This window comes from Hippoglossus hippoglossus, chromosome 19, assembly GCF_009819705.1.
Source record: "Hippoglossus hippoglossus isolate fHipHip1 chromosome 19, fHipHip1.pri, whole genome shotgun sequence".
Lineage (NCBI taxonomy): Eukaryota > Metazoa > Chordata > Actinopteri > Pleuronectiformes > Pleuronectidae > Hippoglossus > Hippoglossus hippoglossus.
The window spans coordinates 6196825-6218089 of NC_047169.1; the positions used below are offsets into that span (position 1 = coordinate 6196825).

The 21265-nt window shown below is 43.4% G+C and overlaps 1 protein-coding gene across 2 annotated transcripts in view; it reads right to left on the reverse strand.

Annotated features, from left to right (window-relative positions):
- The window catches only part of nrg3b (neuregulin 3b), a 179045-nt gene that overhangs the window by 32459 nt on the left and 125321 nt on the right, over positions 1 to 21265 (reverse strand). The gene's annotated exons all lie outside the window — the stretch shown is intronic.

Here is a 21265-nt window from a genome sequence, read left to right on the forward strand (position 1 = left end):
GAGGACCGAGGTGGTGGACAGAGATACACGGGAACTGTCAAGAGGGGTGTGGTGAGAAGAAAGAGAGGAAGGGGGAAGATAGTTGGGCAAGGCCTGAGCAGCGCCTGCACTCTCGCTGATAGCACATGACTGACAGGAATGCCAGGTCCCAGTGGAAGAGACGGGGGAACTGGGATGAGGGGCGCTTGGCGTGATGCAGGCCCAGGCGCAAGATCTACAGCGGAACTGGAAGCCTCGTTTAAACAAAGTCCTGGCAGAGTCCAGATATTTTCCTTCATCATCAAATAAATATCCCTGCACGCTCGATGCCTGCAAATCCCTCAGCAACTGTCATCAATACACCAACTGGAAATATGACTCTCTGAAATCTGGGCTCAATATGTTGCAGAAAAGGATAAAAGATCAGTTATTTCACATTATGATGCATATAAAGCGATTAGCCGGCAACATTGAAACAGGTGAATGCTCTCTAACGTGGCAGATCGGTGTTTTTTTTGACACCGTCGAGCCACAAAGCCGCGGAAAATAATGAGCTTTCAAATCATTCACATTACCGACCGGCGGAGAATGAACTCTCGCCACAGATTTACACCAATTAGTCAAATCGGTCTATAATTCTTGTTAATAATCAGGCATTTTCCCAATAATGATTAGAAAAGTGTCACAAAAAACTTAAAAAATAAAGATAAAACACGCCACAATCAGTTTGAAGCGTTTTTCCTCGGGACTCAAGCCACAGTTTGGCAGAATCCTCAATATTCGTGTCTCTCTCTCTCTCCAAGAAGAATTGAGCGTTTTTCTTCCCCTCTGTCTCCCGCGCTGTGACCACATCCAGTGGGCTGATCCGTCCCTCTGCTCTTTCACGGCTTACGGGAGACAATCGGAGGATTTGCTTTGATGTGTCTGCTTCAGAATAAACTCGTACATGAGTGAGCGACGCGTCAGAATTGTCCATATTCTCTTTATTCCGTCAGGCATCAGACTTACCGGCGATAAACTGTGTGTGTGTTTGTGTGCGTGTGTGTGGGGGGGGGGGAGGTTACACTCACACGTTGTCCATCAATATCTGACCACTACATGTCTACCTGCGTCGCGGATCCCACATATAGGATTAAGTATTGGATGAGTGGCAGGCAAGAAGTGAGCCGTTTATTCGTATTCAGCTTGGCTCGGAGGAACAAACAAACAACGACTCCGCCGCCGCCAACAACAACCACAACAACAACGACGATGATAAGTGAGCGATGTAAAAAACAAAACCCGAGCAGCAGTGGAGATCACACGTTGTTGGTTAAGTCCGGGATCAGAGTGAACACTGTGATAGATTGTCATACTTCTGCTGTTTTTTTTTTTACGTCTCGAGCTGCAGTTTCAGCTCAATTTGCCCGGCTCAATATGTGCAGTTTATTAGCTCGTCTGTTTGCTCTGTGGAGCCGCCGCACAACTGATGGAAATAAATAGAATACTCGACCGTCTAATTTTCGGCTCAGAGCTGCTGGTACTGCTAATGCAGCTGCCGCACCATTTTCATTAGGCGGCCGTTTCTTTTCAGTTTGCACCTGTTTAGTGAATTTTCTTTTCTGCTTCTCTCTCTAAAGGAAGCTGCTCCGGCCGCGTTGGGTGGAGCTGCGTAAGTGATGTTGCACATTAGGTGATGCGGTGGCAATTTAAGTGCACCTCCACTTACACAGACCAACCTCAAAGCACAACACGTGGAATATCTAACCCCAGCAATCAGGGGTCGCTAAATTGAAACAAGAATATTAGACCCAGTTTGTGGAGCAGCGCGGGATCATGGGAGTTTAAATACTGACACAACTCAAATCCGGTTCACAGATGAAGTGATGAATTAGTTTTATTCACATTATGCAGCAGACAGAAATGCTGGCGGTGTGTTTTTCCTTTCATTTCCCCTGGTTGTTAAAGCCACAGGTAATAATGCAATTAAAAAGGCGATCAAAATTGAAACGTCTCATTAACTTGAAGAAAGTGATGGATTTCTCTGGGTTTGCACATTGTCGGAAACATTTTGGATGATGTAAGTACACGAGTTTAGTTGTTTTTCAGACATTTTAATTGTCTTAAACTCGAAAGATGTAAAAAAGAAAATACTTGATGGTGATGATGGATGTGCCAGACAGCAAATGGGGCAAAGCTTTTGAAACCTCGGCGCCGCTCAGAGTGATTGGCACCGCCGTCGAGCTGCGGGGGCGTGATCGGCGAAACGGTCATTTTGCGTTATGTGGCAGTAAAAATCTCCCTAACGGCGCCTTTTAAATCGTGGCCTTCATTACCCGTTCAACTGAGGTGTGAAAAATATCCTCGAATTAAACCCCCTTAAATCTTCAACCCTCGCACTCTGTGTCATTTCATTTCAAAACTAATAAGCAAAACACACACACACACACGAAGAGGAGGAGATAAAGAACTTGATTTTTGTACTGTCATTATTTCTCATTTGACCTCAAATCAACTTGAAAAAATACCAAATGCAAATTCCCTCGTATTTTCCAAACTGTCTCTCACCGCTCTATATTTCATGCAAACACACACACACACGTATGTACACATGATGATGCTGTGATGTGTTGTCCCACAGAACAATACACAGAGCTTTCAGTAGACTACAGGGTGAGAAAACCTAATATGACAGTAATGAAGCAAAAACCATGATATAAATAACACAGCAATATTGTCGGGGTGACTTCCCTGAGATATTTTGGGGAGATGATTATTAATGAAACCGATGGAAATCAGAAAAAAGCCAATAAATCTATTGACGTGATAACAATGAAGGTGAGTCAGTTGGATGGTGGCACGGTGGATCAGTGGTTAGCTCGGTCTCCTCACAGCAAGAAGGGTCCTGATTTGAATCCGGATTGCATGCCCCCCCCCCCAACCCAGCTTCCTCCCACAGCTCAAAGACATCAGACTCTAAATTGACTGTAAGTGTGAATGTTGAACCCTCAAAACAAGGATAAGCAGATAAGATAATGAATGGATGTATTTATAACATCAGTTGGACTATCAGGGTCATTATTCATAATTCACCCAATATCTAATTCAGGATAAAAATCTGGGGAAGAAAAATCAACATAATTTAAGTGAACAGAAACAGATGCATTAATGAAAAATTCCGAAAGCGAATATCCATTTGAAAGTTATCGTTAATCACCACAGAGACAGACCATTAAATCAGAGCGGGCATTTACAGTGAAATGGAATATGCAAAAGCACAGTCCAAATGACTGATGCAGAGATACTAGACGAGTTACCAAATTAAAACTGCTTTTGTATGCTGGAGAAAATTAAGTCGGGACCACAGGGGGAGAAAGGGGCGGAGTACTGACACGTGCATCCGTCTTGCAGCCCGCGTTCAAACTAAGTATTAGTTCGGAAAATCTGTCACACGCACATCAAAACAAACCTGTAGCGTTGACTGATGACGCTACACATATAATCTTTGAGCAGCCCTACGTCCTCAAGCTGAATCATCTCGTAAAAAATCACTGTCCCTCCTCCGTCAGCGAAACAGCCAATGATCGCACCGCAGCAGTCAGGGAGGCACCCGAGGCAGCCAGTCAGCTTCCAAGGGTAAATCGATCCCCCCCCCAATCACTCTGCTCACGCCCAGGGACAGAAGGTGTGAGGTAGCCGAGGCGCCTTGTTAGTATTCTGAATCACAATCCCAAAGGCGGAAAAGCCTGTCTGGCCTATCTGTTTACGTATGGGCCCCGCTCTCTGTTTGTCTACGGCTCCATCTCTCTGCTTCCTGCCGCCTTTGTAGCAGTGCGAGGCGAAGCCATCGCTCAGTGAGATGCAAACAAAGCTTTGTAAAAAAGTGTTTGTGTGAACATGGCGTCGAATGCCTGAATAGCTGATAAACAATGTGAGATAATGACGCGCTTTGAGTATGTGTTCGGGGGGGGGCGTGCAACTCCGGCGAGGGGGGGGGAAACTGGGAGAGGAAGGGCTCGTGTGCGTGTGTGTGCGCGTCGGCGTGTTTCAAAAGGGGGGGGTAAACATCTCGCAGTGAACCCAGATGTGTGTGCATTTGTGGAGTGGGGCACACACATGACAGCTTCCTTGAGTGTGTATGTTTTGTATCCTGCAGCCACTGTGTGTGTGTGTGTGTGTGTGTGTGTGTATGAACAGCAGCTATAGACTGAGAGCATGTTTTCCCCTCGCGGCTCGGAGACTTCCCAGCTGCTTTTAACACATGTTCCAGTCACAGCGAAAACACACCTCTAAATCTGGAGGATGACGGAGGGGTGGGGATCACTGCCTCGCGACTAATTACCCTGCCTGTTAATTAGCACGAAGAAAAATAAAGGATGGCTCGAGAGCTAAAGGGGGGGGGAAGGCATGAGCGGTTCGAGGAGGAGAGAAGGGATGGGGGAAGTGACGGAGGCGACCAAACTTTTTTCATTTTTTCCGCTTCCTACGCCCCCATCCATATTAGCTGCCACATGTCCTATAAAGTAACTCCATATGAGGTGTAAAGTGATGAGGCGCCGCGGAGGCAGTACGGCTTGTTGGAGGTGGGAATTGCTCCTGGAGTTGCTGAGCAGACGTGCAACTTGCAAAAAAATCTGGTTGTCATTGATGCAGGATAAATTGTAAAATGCAGAGTTCCGAAAGGGGCTTAATCCCTCACTTTGAGCAGCGTTTTTGCTGACGAGCGGTTTTTAGCGACGTGTGCAATTCTGCTGCGCGGCCGACGGAGGGTCTGATAAAATACAGTTCAAGGTTTCACAGTATGAGTTGAGTGATTTTGTTTAAAAGCAATAAATTAGTCAGCTGGACGGCACGGTGGTGCAGTGGTTAGTGGTGCCGCCACACGGGTTACTTGATCAAATCCTGGTTTCCTCCCACAGTTTAAAGATGGGGTTAGGATAATTGGACGCTCTCAATGGAAGTGATGAATGGTTATTTGTCTCTATGTGTCCCCGCCTCTCTCGCCCACTGTCCGCTGGGATTGGCTCTAGCTCCTCCCACAACCCGCAAAGTATAAGCGATATCGATAATGGATGGAACTTGAAATAAAGTTCAAAGTTCATTCTCAACCTGTAGCAGCTCCTGTTGTCGACTCGCACCCACACAGCCAAAACTTATCCTTTGAATACTTCTGTTTCGGGTGGATTCAATTAAGATTACACAGAATTGAGGGATCAAATTATGTTACATTTTGGAAAGTGTGAAGGTTTCCAGTCTTTATGCTAAGCTAAGCTAAGCGGCTCCTGGCTGTAGCTTCATGCAGAACAGACATGCTAAATGAACTGTGTTTATATAACGCTTTTACAGTGTTATCGACCACTCAAATTCACCCACTCATTCATACACACAGCATTCAGGGGCAATTTGGGGTATGTCCAGTATCTTGCCCGGAGGACACTTGGGAATGCTGACTGGTGGAGCCGGGGATCGAACCACCGATCGGTGAGCCACACGGGAATGGTTTCAATCTTCTCCTCCTGCTCTCGTCAAGAAAGCAAATAATCACATGTCCCCAAACGTTTCCTTGCTCCTTAAAGGACTCCTCATCCACGCTCACTTCGAAGCTGAGGTTCAAAAATCATATTTCACCTCGCAAATTACATTCAGAGAAAAATGTAATGGAGTGTAAATGGAAATATTAACATCTACGTCCATAGCACCGGGGCAAACTGCATATGCTGATGAACATCATGTGGTCGAAGGCTCCAGAACTAAATGGACCTTGCGCTGAGACTGTTTTCTCGTTTGAGTAATTTATCTCATCGCACCAGTGAACCGTCCCGAAGCATCTGAAGAGGAAATGAGCCGTGATTAAAATAAAGTAGTAAAACGTCCTTGTTTTGTCATTTTCGCTGCATATGTAGCATTAGGATTAAACAAAGTAAATGTTCTGCTAATTCAACAGGGCGAATATTTGATCAAAACACATCGTTTAGTAGATGTAGCTTTAGACTTTTTGCAACGTGTGTTTACCGGGTTTGTGTGTATGCAATTAAAAATAAAAGGCAGTTACTTTATATTCCAAGCTACAGTTCACCGAAGTCAGTTCCCCGTGATTCAAAGCTGAATGGTTTTTGAAGGTGACTGGCAGTCGCGGGGATAATTCCATCCCTAATGGAAATATTTGGCTTCCTGCAGGGTTCAATAGCACAGTTCCACCACTTAAAAAGAAAGGGTTAAGCACAGTCTTGGTTCATACTGTTCATATGAAAGGCTCTCGAGCAGCGTGTCTTGATTTATCTCAACGTTCTGTATGTACAACTGACGCTGGCTCGCCCTGAGCAATTCACTATCGCCAGCTTTTCAAGGTTTGCTGTTCGTGCCAAAACGAAATGAATAACCTATTTCAACGTGGCCATTAATACATGACATAGACATTCTACTACACCAAAGAAGAAGAGACGCCGCGTGCTGCAAACCTTGGCTCTTAATTAATTTCAGCGATGCACGATAATGTTTGGGTTGTTTACAGAAACGCAGTAACTTTGGACTGAAAAACGATTTCCCTTCAATACCTGACTTTGTGAAAATGACTTCCTCCAGTGTCACTGTCAGAGGAGACGGTTATTTGGCCGCGCGGCATCCTCTCACCACGTCTTACATTTCACATGGCACACCAACTGGCGCAGTTGATGTTGTTAAGTGTTACTGAATTGGGCGTGACCTCCCATTTCCATAACTTGACCTACAAGTCATGCATAATAAAAGATTTGCATATGCATGGGAAGCATTGGATGCAATATGGCATTATGGTAATTGCTGAATATTGAAATAAATCCCATTCATTGTGTGGCGTTGGTCGACTGCTGTGGTATTTTAATTTGAGATACGGCACCTGCTGCGCTCCGTGATACATTCCTATTTCATCAAGTGTATAAATACAGAATGGGAAGGAGGCCGAGGGCACCCGGTAGATTTAAGCTGTATTTGCTTTTGCACAGCCGCCTAATTTCCACCACTGGGAAGGTCAGGATGAACTAACTAAAATCCATTTTTTATGAGAAGAAAAAAAAAGCAGACGTGCAGTGATCCAATTGCTTTTATAACAAGGAATCAAACGCGTGCACGTCTCACATACATGCATGCACATGCGCGCACATCCGAACCTCACTCTCAATATCAAAGCCTAATCAGGGGTTGACACTTCGCTCATTGTTATTGATGGGTTACGAGGGAAGAATGGGCTATGAGTTGGCGGAAATCTGCCATAGATTGTTCCATGGTTTAAACATGCACACACACACACAGACCTACACACACACACACACACTCAAGGCCAATAAAGACAGTCTTCTTCTTCCTTTATCACAGACGCCGTACATATTCCTATCAGTCTTGTGCAGCAGTGCAGGTAGAGTGGACATGATTTATACCTTGAGCGAATTTGATGGATGTCTGTTACTGTGTGTGAGCTGTTTACATTGCAGGAGTGATATGCCGCTGTCAGGATGTGTCTGTGTTTTAAACTTTTCTAAAAGGAAGCCGAAGAAAAAAGAAAGAGGTAAAGCGAGAAGGACGACTGTCACTGTGGAACTTTTCTTTCCACTGAAATAACTGAGAATACGTGGGTACAACATAATGTGGACATAGAAGTTAGACGTTTTTATGTATATCTTTATTAATCGAGGTCACATTTTAATACCTTGAGCACTTGGAATATGTGGATTGACTGAAAACTTTGTTAGACATGTTGCAAGAATATACATGTGCCAACATATCGTTATAAATAAATAAGGTGTTAATACAAAATATATACCAAAATACATGGAGACACTTCTACTTGCCGTTCTACAAGATTTACCCTTTGGAACAACTCTACTCTCGTCTGTGCAGCTAAAAGTCCCCAGATGAAGCGACTGATACACCACGTTTGTCACAATCCAACAAGGAAATTCTAACAATCTGAAGAGTAGGACTGTGTGAAAAGCAAACGGTGTTGTTCTTCTCTTCTCTTTGCCTTTTCTCACTGCAACACTTGGCTCGGGAAAGTGAGAAAAATGACACAATGAAGTCGCTAAACCCTGCATGTCAGCTCGCTACGGGCCGTTTACCACCGAGCGCTTACCATAAAGGTCAGAATATGGGCGCACTCCAAATTTAGGGGAGGCTGGTTTGACATTTGGGGAGAAAGGCTGGTCTGTGGTGCTCGCTCTCTATGCACAAAATAATCAAAGCGTGGGGAGGAATTGAATCAAGTGCACATGCACTAGCATTTTGAGCACATAATGTAGTAAAATGTGGCTTCTATGCACCTGCAGCTTTGCTACGGACGTGGAAAGTGTGATGTATGATTGAAGCACTAATAACACTTTGGTCTAAACTGCGAGTCAAACAAATGTAGTCTCAAATATCAGGCAACTACAGGCAACAAGGGCCTCATTATGGTAAATCAGCCTTTTTACTCTTTTGATAAATATAATACACTTAGCTAAGGTTACGCTGTCCTCATTTCTATTACAACGTTTCACTACTTTTTGGATCTTATCCTGCATACATTAGCGGCCCTGCTAAATAGTGTTTACAGTATATTCTATTTTCTCGAGCTGCACCCTGCTATAATTGCTGCTGCAATGTCCCCATTCTGCTGCAGGGATCATTACATTTTCATCAGCTGAGACAGTAAACAAGGCTGCTGCCGCTTTTTTTTTTTTTCCTTCTTCTTCTCTTACTGTCATTCATCAAGATAAACACACACTCACACAAGCCCGCTATCAAATGTGATCTGAGCTAAGTAACAAACATAAAATATTTTGGTGGACGTGCGGCAGGAGGAACAACACGGCACACAATGTTCTGGTCCGCCGTGCTCTATCTGCCGTGCTCTGAGAAGTCATTAAGCTCATGGAGGATGAAGACGTCCCGGCTTGTTTGCCTTGCACATCAGCGGGGCTGAATGTTAAAGTGGGAGCTGGCACTGTATCACGCGGGAGTGCGCACTACATCACGACAGAGTTCCCGAGCCGCGAGTCTGTAACAGGTGCTGTTTCAAAGGACGGGAGATAACAGAGGGGAAGAAAAGGGTGAGGGGAGACGGACACAGCCTGAGACCGCTGAAGGGGATGTATTCCTCTTCATCTTCAGAGATTTCTTTCTGCTTTCTCTTCCTGGGCGTGTGCGTGTGTGTGTGTCTGCACGAGCACACGTGTACACAATAGCGATAGAAGAAGAAATATTGGCAGACTGGGAAAAATCTTTTCTATTTCTGAAGAGATAATACTTTAAGCGCTGCTCTTGAAGAATAAGGATGAGTTTTCGCAGCGGCCCACAGAGGTTAAATATTCATGAGATTTGCTCTTCTAACCTGGAATAATACCAGACATCTACATGGTGTACCATTAACCCCCGCGTGTCCCCTCAAACCGACACATTTCTTTATATCGCCTTTCCACTTCTGGTGATCTATAATTTAGAGGTTCACTGAAAAAGAGCCTCCACACCGGATTAAAAGAAGGCAAACAAAGATTATCTTTCCCCCGTTTGAAACACAAAGCCATTTTTTCTGAAGCATGTTCCATTTTCTTTTGCCTTGTTATCTCTCCGTACAAGCACAGAGGAAGCCGGCACGGCACCTGCAGGGTAAATAACGGTTTCATCCATCAAGTCTATTTACGATGATCGTCTGGTGTGTTTGCACTAGACTTAACGTATCATCAAGAAAGAATCAACAGCTGATATATATTCCATCGAGCGAAAGCTGCGTAAATAAGAAGCTTCACTCCAGCTGGGTTGTAATTGGCTTCATGTCTCTGTTTAACCGCGTCGTGCCACCACACTGTCATTCCCCATCGCCATAGGCACTTTCTTCAGAGTCAGCATAAATATGCAAAAAATGCTAATTGAGGTCTTCAGGACAACTTCTCAACTTTTTGTTTACTGTGGTTATTTGTGTTTGTTCTGGCCCCCCCCCCCCCCAAAAATGAATAAACACAATGAAGGCCAGTTGTTCATTTAGCCTGCAGGGGCACAATTTCGCTAATCAGATCGACTTCAAACTTCTTCTTGCAGTTATTTTATTAAATTAAAAACGTAACAAACAATAGTCGGTTGGAATTGGGGTGAAGCATCCAACTTTGAGAGAAAATTAGCCGAGCCTGAGGCAAACGGACAAGCTTTCTTTTTTTTCTGTCCGAACCTGAACTGGGCCCGATGTTTTCCACGTTTACAGGCACCTGCAGCATAACAACTTAAGTCGACAGCCCAGCCAACTTTGCACAGGATCATCTAAAGTGTTGCAGCCAGAGACCTGAGCTCTCACAGCGGCAACGCTCTGTAACTTTCTATCCGACACGAGGAAAGAATTAGCAGTGGTTACATTAATCTACACTTAGTAATTAAAAGATTATAATCCTCAGGAAGGGAGGATCACCGCAGGCCTGTTGTATTATACTGCAGTCGTTACATATCGGTGTACCTAATAAATCGACAAGTGAGTATAAGTGTCACATTGATTCCTCTAAATCCACGTCCCCGGTATTTTCGGATCAGGTATCTGACAAACGGGGTCGGCAATTATTATCATCGTTAATGTCATAACACAGCGGTGGGATGAAGATGATGATTAGATGAATGAATCCATTAATAAAGTATTAATGAGGTGAGCCTGGTTTGAGTGGACGCTGCAGCAGGTCCAATAAACAAGAGCTAAATATTTCTCCATGAAGAGGTTTCAGCAGGGAGCTTTACCTCAGACTGAGTAATGATGCCTCATTCCTCATTGCTCCACATTTCATATGATGTGCTGCTTAATAGAATCGGACAGAATTTGACCACCGGGGGGATAAAGATACAGGTTTACAAGCGTTTTTTTGTTTTTTTTACAGATTTACTTTAAAATGTTAAGGCGAGGCCATAAAGGAGAGTTTAACACTGTCTCTAGTTATGTTTCTGTGGTAATCTAATGATGATGGAGACGCGGAGCCAAAACAATTCTCTACCCAGATGATGTGTATTTGTCAGTGTTGTATTTTGGGATTTCTCCGACTAAAAGAGAGCGAGATGGCTTAATATTTTGATGGAGATCACCCCGGCTGTTTTGGAGACACCAAACAGGTTATGAGAGCCATCAAAACAATATCTCCCACGAATCACCAGAGACGCTTCTGCCACTTTTATTATTCATTACACTTCCCCCTTTTTTTGCGAGCAGCGTCTGGTGCCAGACAGCCGCAGCACAGACTTGGCTGCCCCGCGCTATGATGCAGCGCGTTACGAATTTAGCAGGGCTGTTTGAACTGTACCTTGAGAGGACGTAATATGTAAACTGTAATAAAGAAAGATGGCGAGAGAGAGAGGATAAAGCCCAGCAGAGGCGCAGCTTGTCAGCGAGGTGCGTAAAGCCTTTATCCTCTTCTGTATCGTTTACATGCCCCTTCAGGACTAGTGCCAATGAAAACGCAATTAAGTTCAACTGTGTTGTTTTGGATCCATGACAACAGATAAAGAAAATACGGCCCTGGCACAAGTCAGTACTACAACCGATTCCGTTTTATTTGTCAACAGCCAACAACTTTACCAAGGTGCCAAGACTTTAGACAGGGGGGGGGGCGGCGGCGGATTACGTCACCACAGCAGAAGCAAGAGTGACCTGAATAATTCAGCTCCTCCCTGGTAATGGGTAAGTGAAGATGTATGTAACATCAGAGTCTTGTCCGGACACATTGTGTAAGAGGAGGCTTTTTGTCCGTGAGTTGCCGATCCTCTCAGAATCATGCGGATCACTCACATGCTCCATGGAGGGAACTCGACTCGGGTGCATTCAGATCTCCAGCGGTCTTAAAGCGTGTTAAGGTCTCACAGGGCTGAAAGAGAACTCGTGAACATTTCACATGCGTTTGCTCTACATGCTTTAAATATATGTTACATATATATATATGTAAACGAGGGGGGGAAAAGATATCACATTTCTAAAATGTAACTGTACATCTATGTTAAATCATCCATCCATTATCTACTCCGCTTATATGCTCTGAGGGTGGTGGGAGCTGGAGCTAAGCCCAGGTGAGAAATATGGACTAATCTACTATACACTGTTAAAAGTAATTCAGGGGACCATCACTTCATTAAATGCATGGTTGCAAGAGGAAAAGAATCCAATTTATTCATTAAAATAAATGTTGAGTTATGATGAAACGATATTGCTGATAATTAGATCAACTTAATATTGTGTGTAATTTCAAGTCAAATTGTAGTACCTTCAAAAAATTGGCTTGACAACTTAATTTGTATGAATTAATACGGATAATGTGCAGAGACTCAAATAAGCAGAAACAGCCCTTTATTGAATCAATCTATATATATATATATATATATATATGTTATGTGCAGTATTCACATTACACAGCTGCTTTGACGGGAGCCCTATTATGTGTTAACATTCTGACATTTACCGTTCAAACACATCGGCTGCGCCAACTCCGTGAAGACAAGTTCAACGTCAACACGTGTGTGACTTGCTGCAGCAGGAGACGCAGCATTGTGTTAATTAGTGGAGACACATTTTCACATTTGGTATTTTAATGAGTGAAAAACACACATTTACTTGTTTTTTCCTACTATTATTATTCATTTCAGGAAAATCAAAGTCTGTAGCTTGTCACAAAGTGGAGGACGTTTCAGAGCAGTTCAGAGGAGCCGAGTTCCCCTTCGCTCCCCGATAATGCAAATTTTGGTTCTGTACATTTGATCATTTGGATTTTTGGAATTTCTTTTTCTCTCCTTTTTGATATGTGTTTCTTCTCCTTTCCCTTTTCTCCATGTGGTCTTTATGTAATACCAGAAGAAGATGTGTTTGTGAATTTGGGCTGTTATTTAATCCTACAATGGCACGACACATAAAATGTTTGTATAGAGACAAACAAACATTCACACTGACTTTCTCACAATAGTTTAATTTAGAGGCTGCGAGTCTCTGGACTGTGGGAGGAAGCGCGAGTACCCAGAGAACACCGACGTTCGAACCCTCTCGCTGTGAGACGATGGCGCTAACCACTGCACCCCCGTCACTATCTCTGGTATAAGCGTGTAATTGTGGCCTTTGTTTGCTTAACCTCCGCCAGAATATCAGATTTAATAATCTCTCCTCCCCTGCATTTTTCTTTCAATAAGAAAAGTACTGGTGTCAAATAACCGTCATTAAACGACCTTTTAGTGTTTCAGTTTGTAAAAAAAAGCTTGAATCATGGGGTGAGAGTGGTGTTTTTCTAGCAATCTATTCTTAAAGGAGAAAACATTAAAACCATGATTATACTGTGATTATAGGATGAGACACTGAGGGTTAAGGTTTATTTCTTCTTTTTTTTTACAGTACACTTAACACTTGACACAGAGTATCAACACTTGTTGGAACGTTGTCATTATTTGTCTCCTCAGCGGCAACAACATCCACCTCCAGCACCTCAGGTCGACTTCACCTGTGAGACGCATGTTCACCCACCCTGACCCTCTTTTACACAAATACAACCATTGTTATCTCACAGTGAATTACAGGAATTATCTTCAGGTTTTTTATTTAATTTTGTTTGGAAAAAAGACTTTATGACATTTTCTTGAAGAGAAGGATTGGGATCCATTTTTTTTTTAACTTTCTTTAACATTGTGCGATGTGTTTTCATTGATTTCTCAGAGAAAAAGCTAGATGTAAAAAAATCTGGGACTGATATTTATGAGTGTGTGTGCATGAAAATCTGGATTTAGCAATTAGTCATATTGGATAACTAGGTGTACAGGCGTCCCTAATAAAGTGCTCACTCTGCAAAGGAACATAGCAAATTAAAAAATGTCATACAAAACAATGAAACTACATTTTTAGTGTCAAACGAGAGCTTCAGTCACAAATTAATTTCAAGATAAAGATAAAACCGGGCAGAAAAGAAGAAGGTGGGTGTCAAACGTTTGCAAACGCCATCCATCATTCTCACTAAGCCAATATGTAAGTTTCCTGTGTGTGGTTAACCACCGCACTGCACTTTCAGTCAATACTACAAACGCTTGATGATTGGCCGACGCGAGCGCCACACTCAATGATTTTCACTTGTGAGATGACACGGTGAATGCCCCCGAGAGCCGGAATAAATAGCGCGCTCCTGTCATGTGCGTGGGATTATGTTGTAGTTTCTCCACAAACATCAATGATATTAGTTATGCCCATTTCCCTGCTCCTCGTCTTGCCCTACATTCTACAAATCTGGCTCTGTTTTTTTTTTGTGTGTGTGTGTTTTTTTTGTATGTATTATGGATCATTCTGCTCTCTGATGCGTAACAAGAGTGCAGAAGCCACAACGTCCACGTGGCTCCAGGTGTTTCCCTCTGCTCCACATTCGTATCGGGAGCTCATCAGGGAGGTCGAGCCGAGTTAACTTTTCTGTCTGCCCACCCACACACCGCTGAGTGGGGTCGCCGCATTTGTTTGTATTTTTTGTAAAAGGGATTTTCGGCAAAGAACGAGGACAGTGCTGCCTTTTGTGCCCAATGTTTTCGGGATGCTGCTGACATCTGCCTCTACAACCATAATCCCCTCTGCTACATTCAGCATGATTGGGTTTAAATCATTGCAAATGCTAATGGAACCTATACTCGAACATGCACACAGACACACACACACACACTGGGTTACAAATACCCAAACACACACAGAACGAGTGCACAGAACAGTCAAGGCAGAGCTTTGTCTGCAGATGAACTGACTTGGAGCCAAACCCTCTGGCTCAGCTACAGTATCAGCTGTAAAAGATGGATTAGGTTCCTCTATAACTACTCTCACGCTGAAGCACAATGTAATAAGTTGTGTGTGTGTGTGTGTGTGTTGTGTGTGGTTGTGCGAGAGAGGCGAGGGTAGATCTTTAAGTGACTGGCTGCACACAGCTTCGTCCTGTGTGAGGTTGTGTTTACTCCTGCGCGCTGCCGATGAGTGCTGCAGGTTTAGAGGAGTGTGCTCTGATAGAGATGACTGGAACAGTTACACTGCTCTCAAACACAAACCAAACAAGTGTCTGGGGGGAAGAGGAGATTGCTCCCATTGTGATCAATCTGACTGGCTCAGCCAACCAGCCTCCAATAGATGGTCACAATTCTTTACCCTGCGGGGAGACGCCATTACGCAACACGCCGTCATCTCAGCCCGGCTTAAAATCTGTCATTAAACTCACATTGCGCCGGGTGCCTTTGTAATTGTCGATTCAATATCTCACAGTACGACGCAGGCTGGATGCAGCCTCAATGTTTTTTCAGGCATAATGAAAACATATATATATATTTTTTTGTTGTCTACCACACCTGAGGTTATTTGATTAATGTTCGTGCCGATGGGAAACACTGTCAACGTCAAATGATTGATCCCTGAGGCCATGTGTAGTGAAAACTGTGTTTATTGCACCGATACCTTTCAGGGGCAGAAGCTTCAGCGACAGAAAAACATTAGTTTTAGAGAGAAACAAGGAGACGCCGGTAGCTTTGTATCTTTTAAATTTAAGAATCAACTGTTGTATTTCTGTCGCGGCCAACAAATAATTCTGATTAGGTTATAAATGTCCACTTAATTGTTCTTTCAGGTTTGTGCTGTTGTCAATGAATGTGCAAGTAGGAAATTTATCTTTGTAACAAAAAGGTTGTATTCAGCATGCACGTCATTTGGGCCTCAATCGCCCCCTGGTGGCTGGCTGCAGAATAGGTCGTAAATCCTGCCTCATCCATGTTAGCGCATGGGACATGCGTTGAACTACAAAGTCTAAATGAACATCAACTGCATTTATCTCAAAGTTGGTTTCTTTATTTTAGGTACTTCTCATCACAATGATGTATGTCCAAGTTTTCATTTCGGTTTTAATTAGTTATTAATTAGGTTTTAGTGGCTCCACCTCCCGATCACTACTGCACAGAAGTTTAAATGACTTCATCGGTGTAAGACGGCAGCGTTCGTATATATAAAATATATAAAAATAGGGATCACAACATACTTCTAATACCTTACTGAAAAGAATGAGAATATGCTAATACATGCTATGTGCTCTTCTACCTTTCTGATTCTATTTGTAATACCCAGATCCCAGATAAATACTTTATAGCTGTAATATTAACCCTGGCTAGGTAGATTTCACCACCCTAAGCAGGTCAATGCTTTGACACGGCACAAATCTGAGCCCCGGGATCCGACTGGAGCACAAAACAAATACAGTCCTTAGGCTGTGGGAAAACAAAATCCCCCACTAAAAGATTTAAGGAATGGATTTCACATTTAGAAATAAAAAATGAGGCAGCGGAGCAAAGTTATAGCAGCGATGCTAATTAGAAGCGAATTGAGCCGGAGAAATAACCTCACGGTCTCACTGCGGATGTCAAGCGTATAGATTTTCCGCGTGGACAGTGATCTATATTTACTATACACTCTGTAAATACACCGATATTTTATGATTTACCTATCGGTGAGTTTTTCATGTGAGCAAGGGCTATTTTTTAAGTCGTGGACAGCTGTGAATTGGTATCGATCGAATTCTTATTCAATTCCCCCAGTTTTGCTGTTATTACAGAAGCTGAGATGGAGCCTGCGCCGCCTGTCTAAGCAAATGTGGCTCTAGAGCAGAAATAGATGACCTCTGTTGCTTTAATTACCCTTGATCCCATGCAGCATGGTCAGCGTGGTCCTTTTTTAAACTGGCTGGACTCAATTATTTACATTCATTAGTAGAAAGAAAGGAGAACAGGTAAATTTAATAGAAAAAAACGTCAATAGAAATACTACACTTTTACCTTCAGGGCCAGTTTTGTATCATTTGTTTATCACTTCAAAACTAAAATAAACCCAAATCAAGCATCTGTCTGAGGGAAGCAGGGCTCCAGCAATACAGATGTCAGTGGATCCGCTTCCACGTTTAGCCCCTGGTTAAATTCAGTGTATCTATCTGTGTCACACTGTAGAGAAACGGCTAAAAGGATGAACATGAAAGTGATGGGCAAAAAGAAATGAAACCGAAGGGTGGGTGAGTCTGGGAATTATAAGAGAGGAAGCGTCAGCGTGGAGTGCATCAATGTCAGTCAAGCTCCAAACTCCAATGATGGTGGCTAATTAGATTTCCCCCATGCACAACGAATCACGCTCAAAGGGAGAAACATTTTGCAACTCAATAGCCAGCTGACATACGCTGATAGCATTGTCAACAGTCAGCTGTGCAGCCCGCTAACATGCTCCGAGAGGAGGATTAGGACTGATAGCACAGATGCTTGTTGTGTTTACATGCTGTCACAGGTACGACGGAGGAGAACATGGAACAAGTGTGAGGATGAATAAATGAACGAATGAGCGAGTGACCTCAAAAAAATGTAGAAATAATTGCAGCAACATCAGGAGGAAATAAACATACCAGGTACATCAGTTTCTAATTTAAGAAATCAAAACATCATATATATATTATACATTATATTACATGTGTTTATATACGGTATATAGGTTCCCTACCTACTTTCGAGGGTCTCACAGGAAAAGCTCCAGCGTGTTCTCCGGCGTGATTTGATCTCATTAGTAACACGCTCTGTGTTCGCTTTTCTCACTCCTCACACTGCACGCTGTCAGAGCCGTATTGAGTAAACGCTGATGCAAATTCAACCTTCCCTTGCTGTTTCACAATAAAACTGTTCAACCGGTGGAACGCGGGGAAGGCTTTTATTGTGAAACGTGGCTGCATCTGTCACTGAGGTAATCGTTAATCACTAATACATCGACGAGAGGAGACAGGCACTGGTCTCTGCGCTCCTCCTGGGAGCATGTGATGTGAAACCCACCACTGAGAGTGTGTGGGTGCACTGCTGCAGCATCAAACCTCAACCAGAGCTGAACTCTTTAAGCGTTTAACCTTTAATTACTGAAAACCAGGGGCGTTGCCACAGGGTAAGCAAAGAAGGCCATTGCCCCTGAGCTGAGAGCCCCCCCTTCCGTCCGTCCACAGCAACAACAGCCCCCTCACACTCAATGATCGGAAATGTACAGGAACAACACCGAGGTCGGAAACCTCCTAATGAGGCCCCATGCTTACAGCTTTCTATCAAAAGGTTTGTAATTTTGGACCTCGACACCTACCTACCTCCCTACCCACCTACCTCCCTACCCACCTACCTCCCTACCCACCTACCTCCCTACCCACCTACCTACCTACCCACCCATCCATCCATCCATCCACCCACCCAGCCACCCATCCATCCATCTATCTATCTATCTATCTATCTATCTATCTATCTATCTATCTATCTATCTATCTATCTATCTATCTATCTGTGTTTGGCCTTGATGCGGCACACAGTGTTTTAAGAGTGAGTTACGGTTCATTAAAAGTGAAATCTAAAGCCCTTTAACAACCCGCTGGATTGGCCTACATGCTGCTCAGAGTTTCTCTTTCACTCGTCCATCCAGTCACTAGTGCTGCACCGTGGAGTGGAACAAAAATCTTCAATTATTATCGTGCTGGCAGAGACAAAACTTTCATTTGGAATCCAAGATGTGTCAATTCACAGCGGTTGCTTGGCTTCCTCCTCGGTTACAATAATGAGCACGAATAAAAGTAACATGAAATTCAAACAAGCCAAAAGAACAGGACAATATGGAAGGACCCTATCCTCTGTATATGTTTAAACAGATATTGTTTGAAACAATAATGGTATTTTTTATAGTAGTGGCACTTTGCAAAAACACTAGATTAGTCCTTTTTTAAGCTGTAACTGTCAATATCATGCACAATTTGTTTCCTTCCAACTGATTCATTTTGCATGTGAAGTGCTGCTGTAGCTCCTAATTACTTTCTTACACACTGCTGATTAGCTATGCCTGGAGCCCAAAGCTCCTTGTGTGCGCGTGGGTTTGCATGTGTGTACATATGCAAGAATCCTAATCACTTCTGTTCCTGCCGAAATAACAACACATCTGCAAAATCAATTTCTTTGCCGCCAGTAAATAATCATTTGTCACCAAGATGAAGAAGAGAAAATCAAGGGGGTTTTCTGCCGCAAAAAAAACAGCGCCTGACCGTGTCTGATTTCAGGATAACGGATCACACATGTGCTGAATTGCAAAGAGATCCCTAACTCTGTCCTTTCCACTTTGAAGTGGCAGTGATTATGAGATTACATCATGGAGTGAACAGGGGTAACCTTCAGTGTTTTATCTCTGCAGAGCCACCGGTCAGTCCACGTCTCTGGCAGCCGGCCTTTTCACCTGGAACACAGTGCGGCCAGATGTCTGAGCTCATTAGCTCTCAAACTATTTCAAGAGAGGAGTTCCTTCTCTGGTTTGGTTTGTGCTAGAAGTCTTTTTTTTCTCCATGCAAATCTAAGTTATGCACATGTTCTGCTTTATAAGTGAAAAATGTAAATCGAAGGGCTTTATTTAACGATCTAAGCAGCACATAGACCAAGTGCATAGTTGCTAGTGACGGACAAATAGGTCTCTGCACCACTACGTAAATTCTTCATTCATCATGGGTGTGTTTTGGGGCGTAACAATGCAATCATCTGTGTCATCCCTCCCGTTAAAAGCCAGGTGTCCTTGCCCCCTGGTGGATTGCTGTTGTACCTGCAGATTTGTAAGAGCGGGTAGTGCGAGAGAAAGGCTTCGCTGCAGAGGAAGCGCTTTTCACTCTGGCACGAGCCGCTCATTGGCGTGTGTCTAACAAGCAGAGTGTATGTTGAGTCGCTCAATAGCTTTCGACGATGTGTTTGACATCACCTCGTTGTAAGACCGACGTGCCAATGGGTGCTTACATGGGTGCAACTGGAAAATAACACCCGTGTTGGTCTGAAACTAGCAAAAGAAAAATGCATCCTGTTTTGTGCCACTTTGTAAGATTAAAGACTAAAAGTAAAGTCAATCAGATTAAAGTCCCCTTTATAGATTAACGTTTGTATTTAGAGGATTTGCCAAATAATACTTCTGATAGAGGCAAATAACTTAATAGCATTTCTGATGAGAAACGAAAAACTTGATCAAACTCCAGGAGAAGATAACTTCATTTCTGCCGTGCGGTGGTCAGGCTACCAGCTGCTGCTGCACCTCTGGCAATTATATGGGTAGAACATGAAGAGAGTCTCTGCTTTTCATTTTTGTGCTTTCATGTTTTCACTTTCATGAGTACATCGAGATGAAAACCATGCAATCACTGTTAGAATCATTTAGAGGTAACTCTGCTGGTTTGTTGTAATCGGCCTTACTTTCTACACCGCTCCACTGTTGGATGTTTAAAAGATAATAACGCCAGAATAAATCGATGTCTTTCCTTTATTTCTCCTTTGTATGTTCTGATAGTGAAACCCTGCTATTGCACTTAATAAGGTAATGTTTTAAAGTTGGATTAGATGTTTGTTTATGCGATATGGGGTCGTTCACAGATAAAGAAACGGGCCATGCACTTATAAATAGAAATATTTGGGATCTAGGTCAGAAAACCCACTGACATCTGGCTTTTGTCTGCAATGGAAACAGATACAATCAGCTTTCACTCACGGGTCAAATGACTCTGCAGTAGACACAGGTTTGTGTCTGGGATGGAAACATGACACATGGGCGACAGTGATAGTTTGGCACGACAGCGAGGTGAGAGAGCGATTAAGTGTCGAACATGACACGTTCGATCTGTGAAAAAAAAAAGAGATAACACCCCTACTGGGTTTACCTATAGTCAAATATCATATCTAACCAATGTAGCGTGTGGTTCACTTTGGTACTACAAGATAGCAAAGAGAAAGTTAGATGTAAAGTGTTAAAGTATTTAAAACAAGGGCAACACAAATCTCTATCACTGAAACGCGTGATTATCTCCGCGAGTATCCCACCATGTTATTTCCTTGCATGACAGCCTCGGTTAAACAGGTAAGCAAACATAACAAAGAATGAGTTTTATCAAGGCAATTATCTGAGCAGAGCTGCGCCCGTGAATGTATTCCACTCTTGACTTCTCTTTGATGAAAGCAGCAGGAGCCTTCTCACTCCCTCCTCCTTATCGCGCCGTCAAGCCAGCCTGCCTGCTCCCACACTGCGCTTGCCAGCAGAAAGGGCACCGCTCGTTAATGCCAGCGAGCTGGAAATGAGTCACAGCACCTTGTCACGTGGCTGATCTGTGCCCCGAGGGCGCCCTCTGCTCGGGAACTAAAGAACACGGTTTTCCTCACTCGTTGACATTCAGCGCTGCTATCATGACTGCTGTTCTCATCAAATTGGATGGAAAAGAGCAAATGCACACTTTGAGTAAGATGTGGGGAAATGGACTGCAGGCCCTGCCTCGTGGACACGAGACCC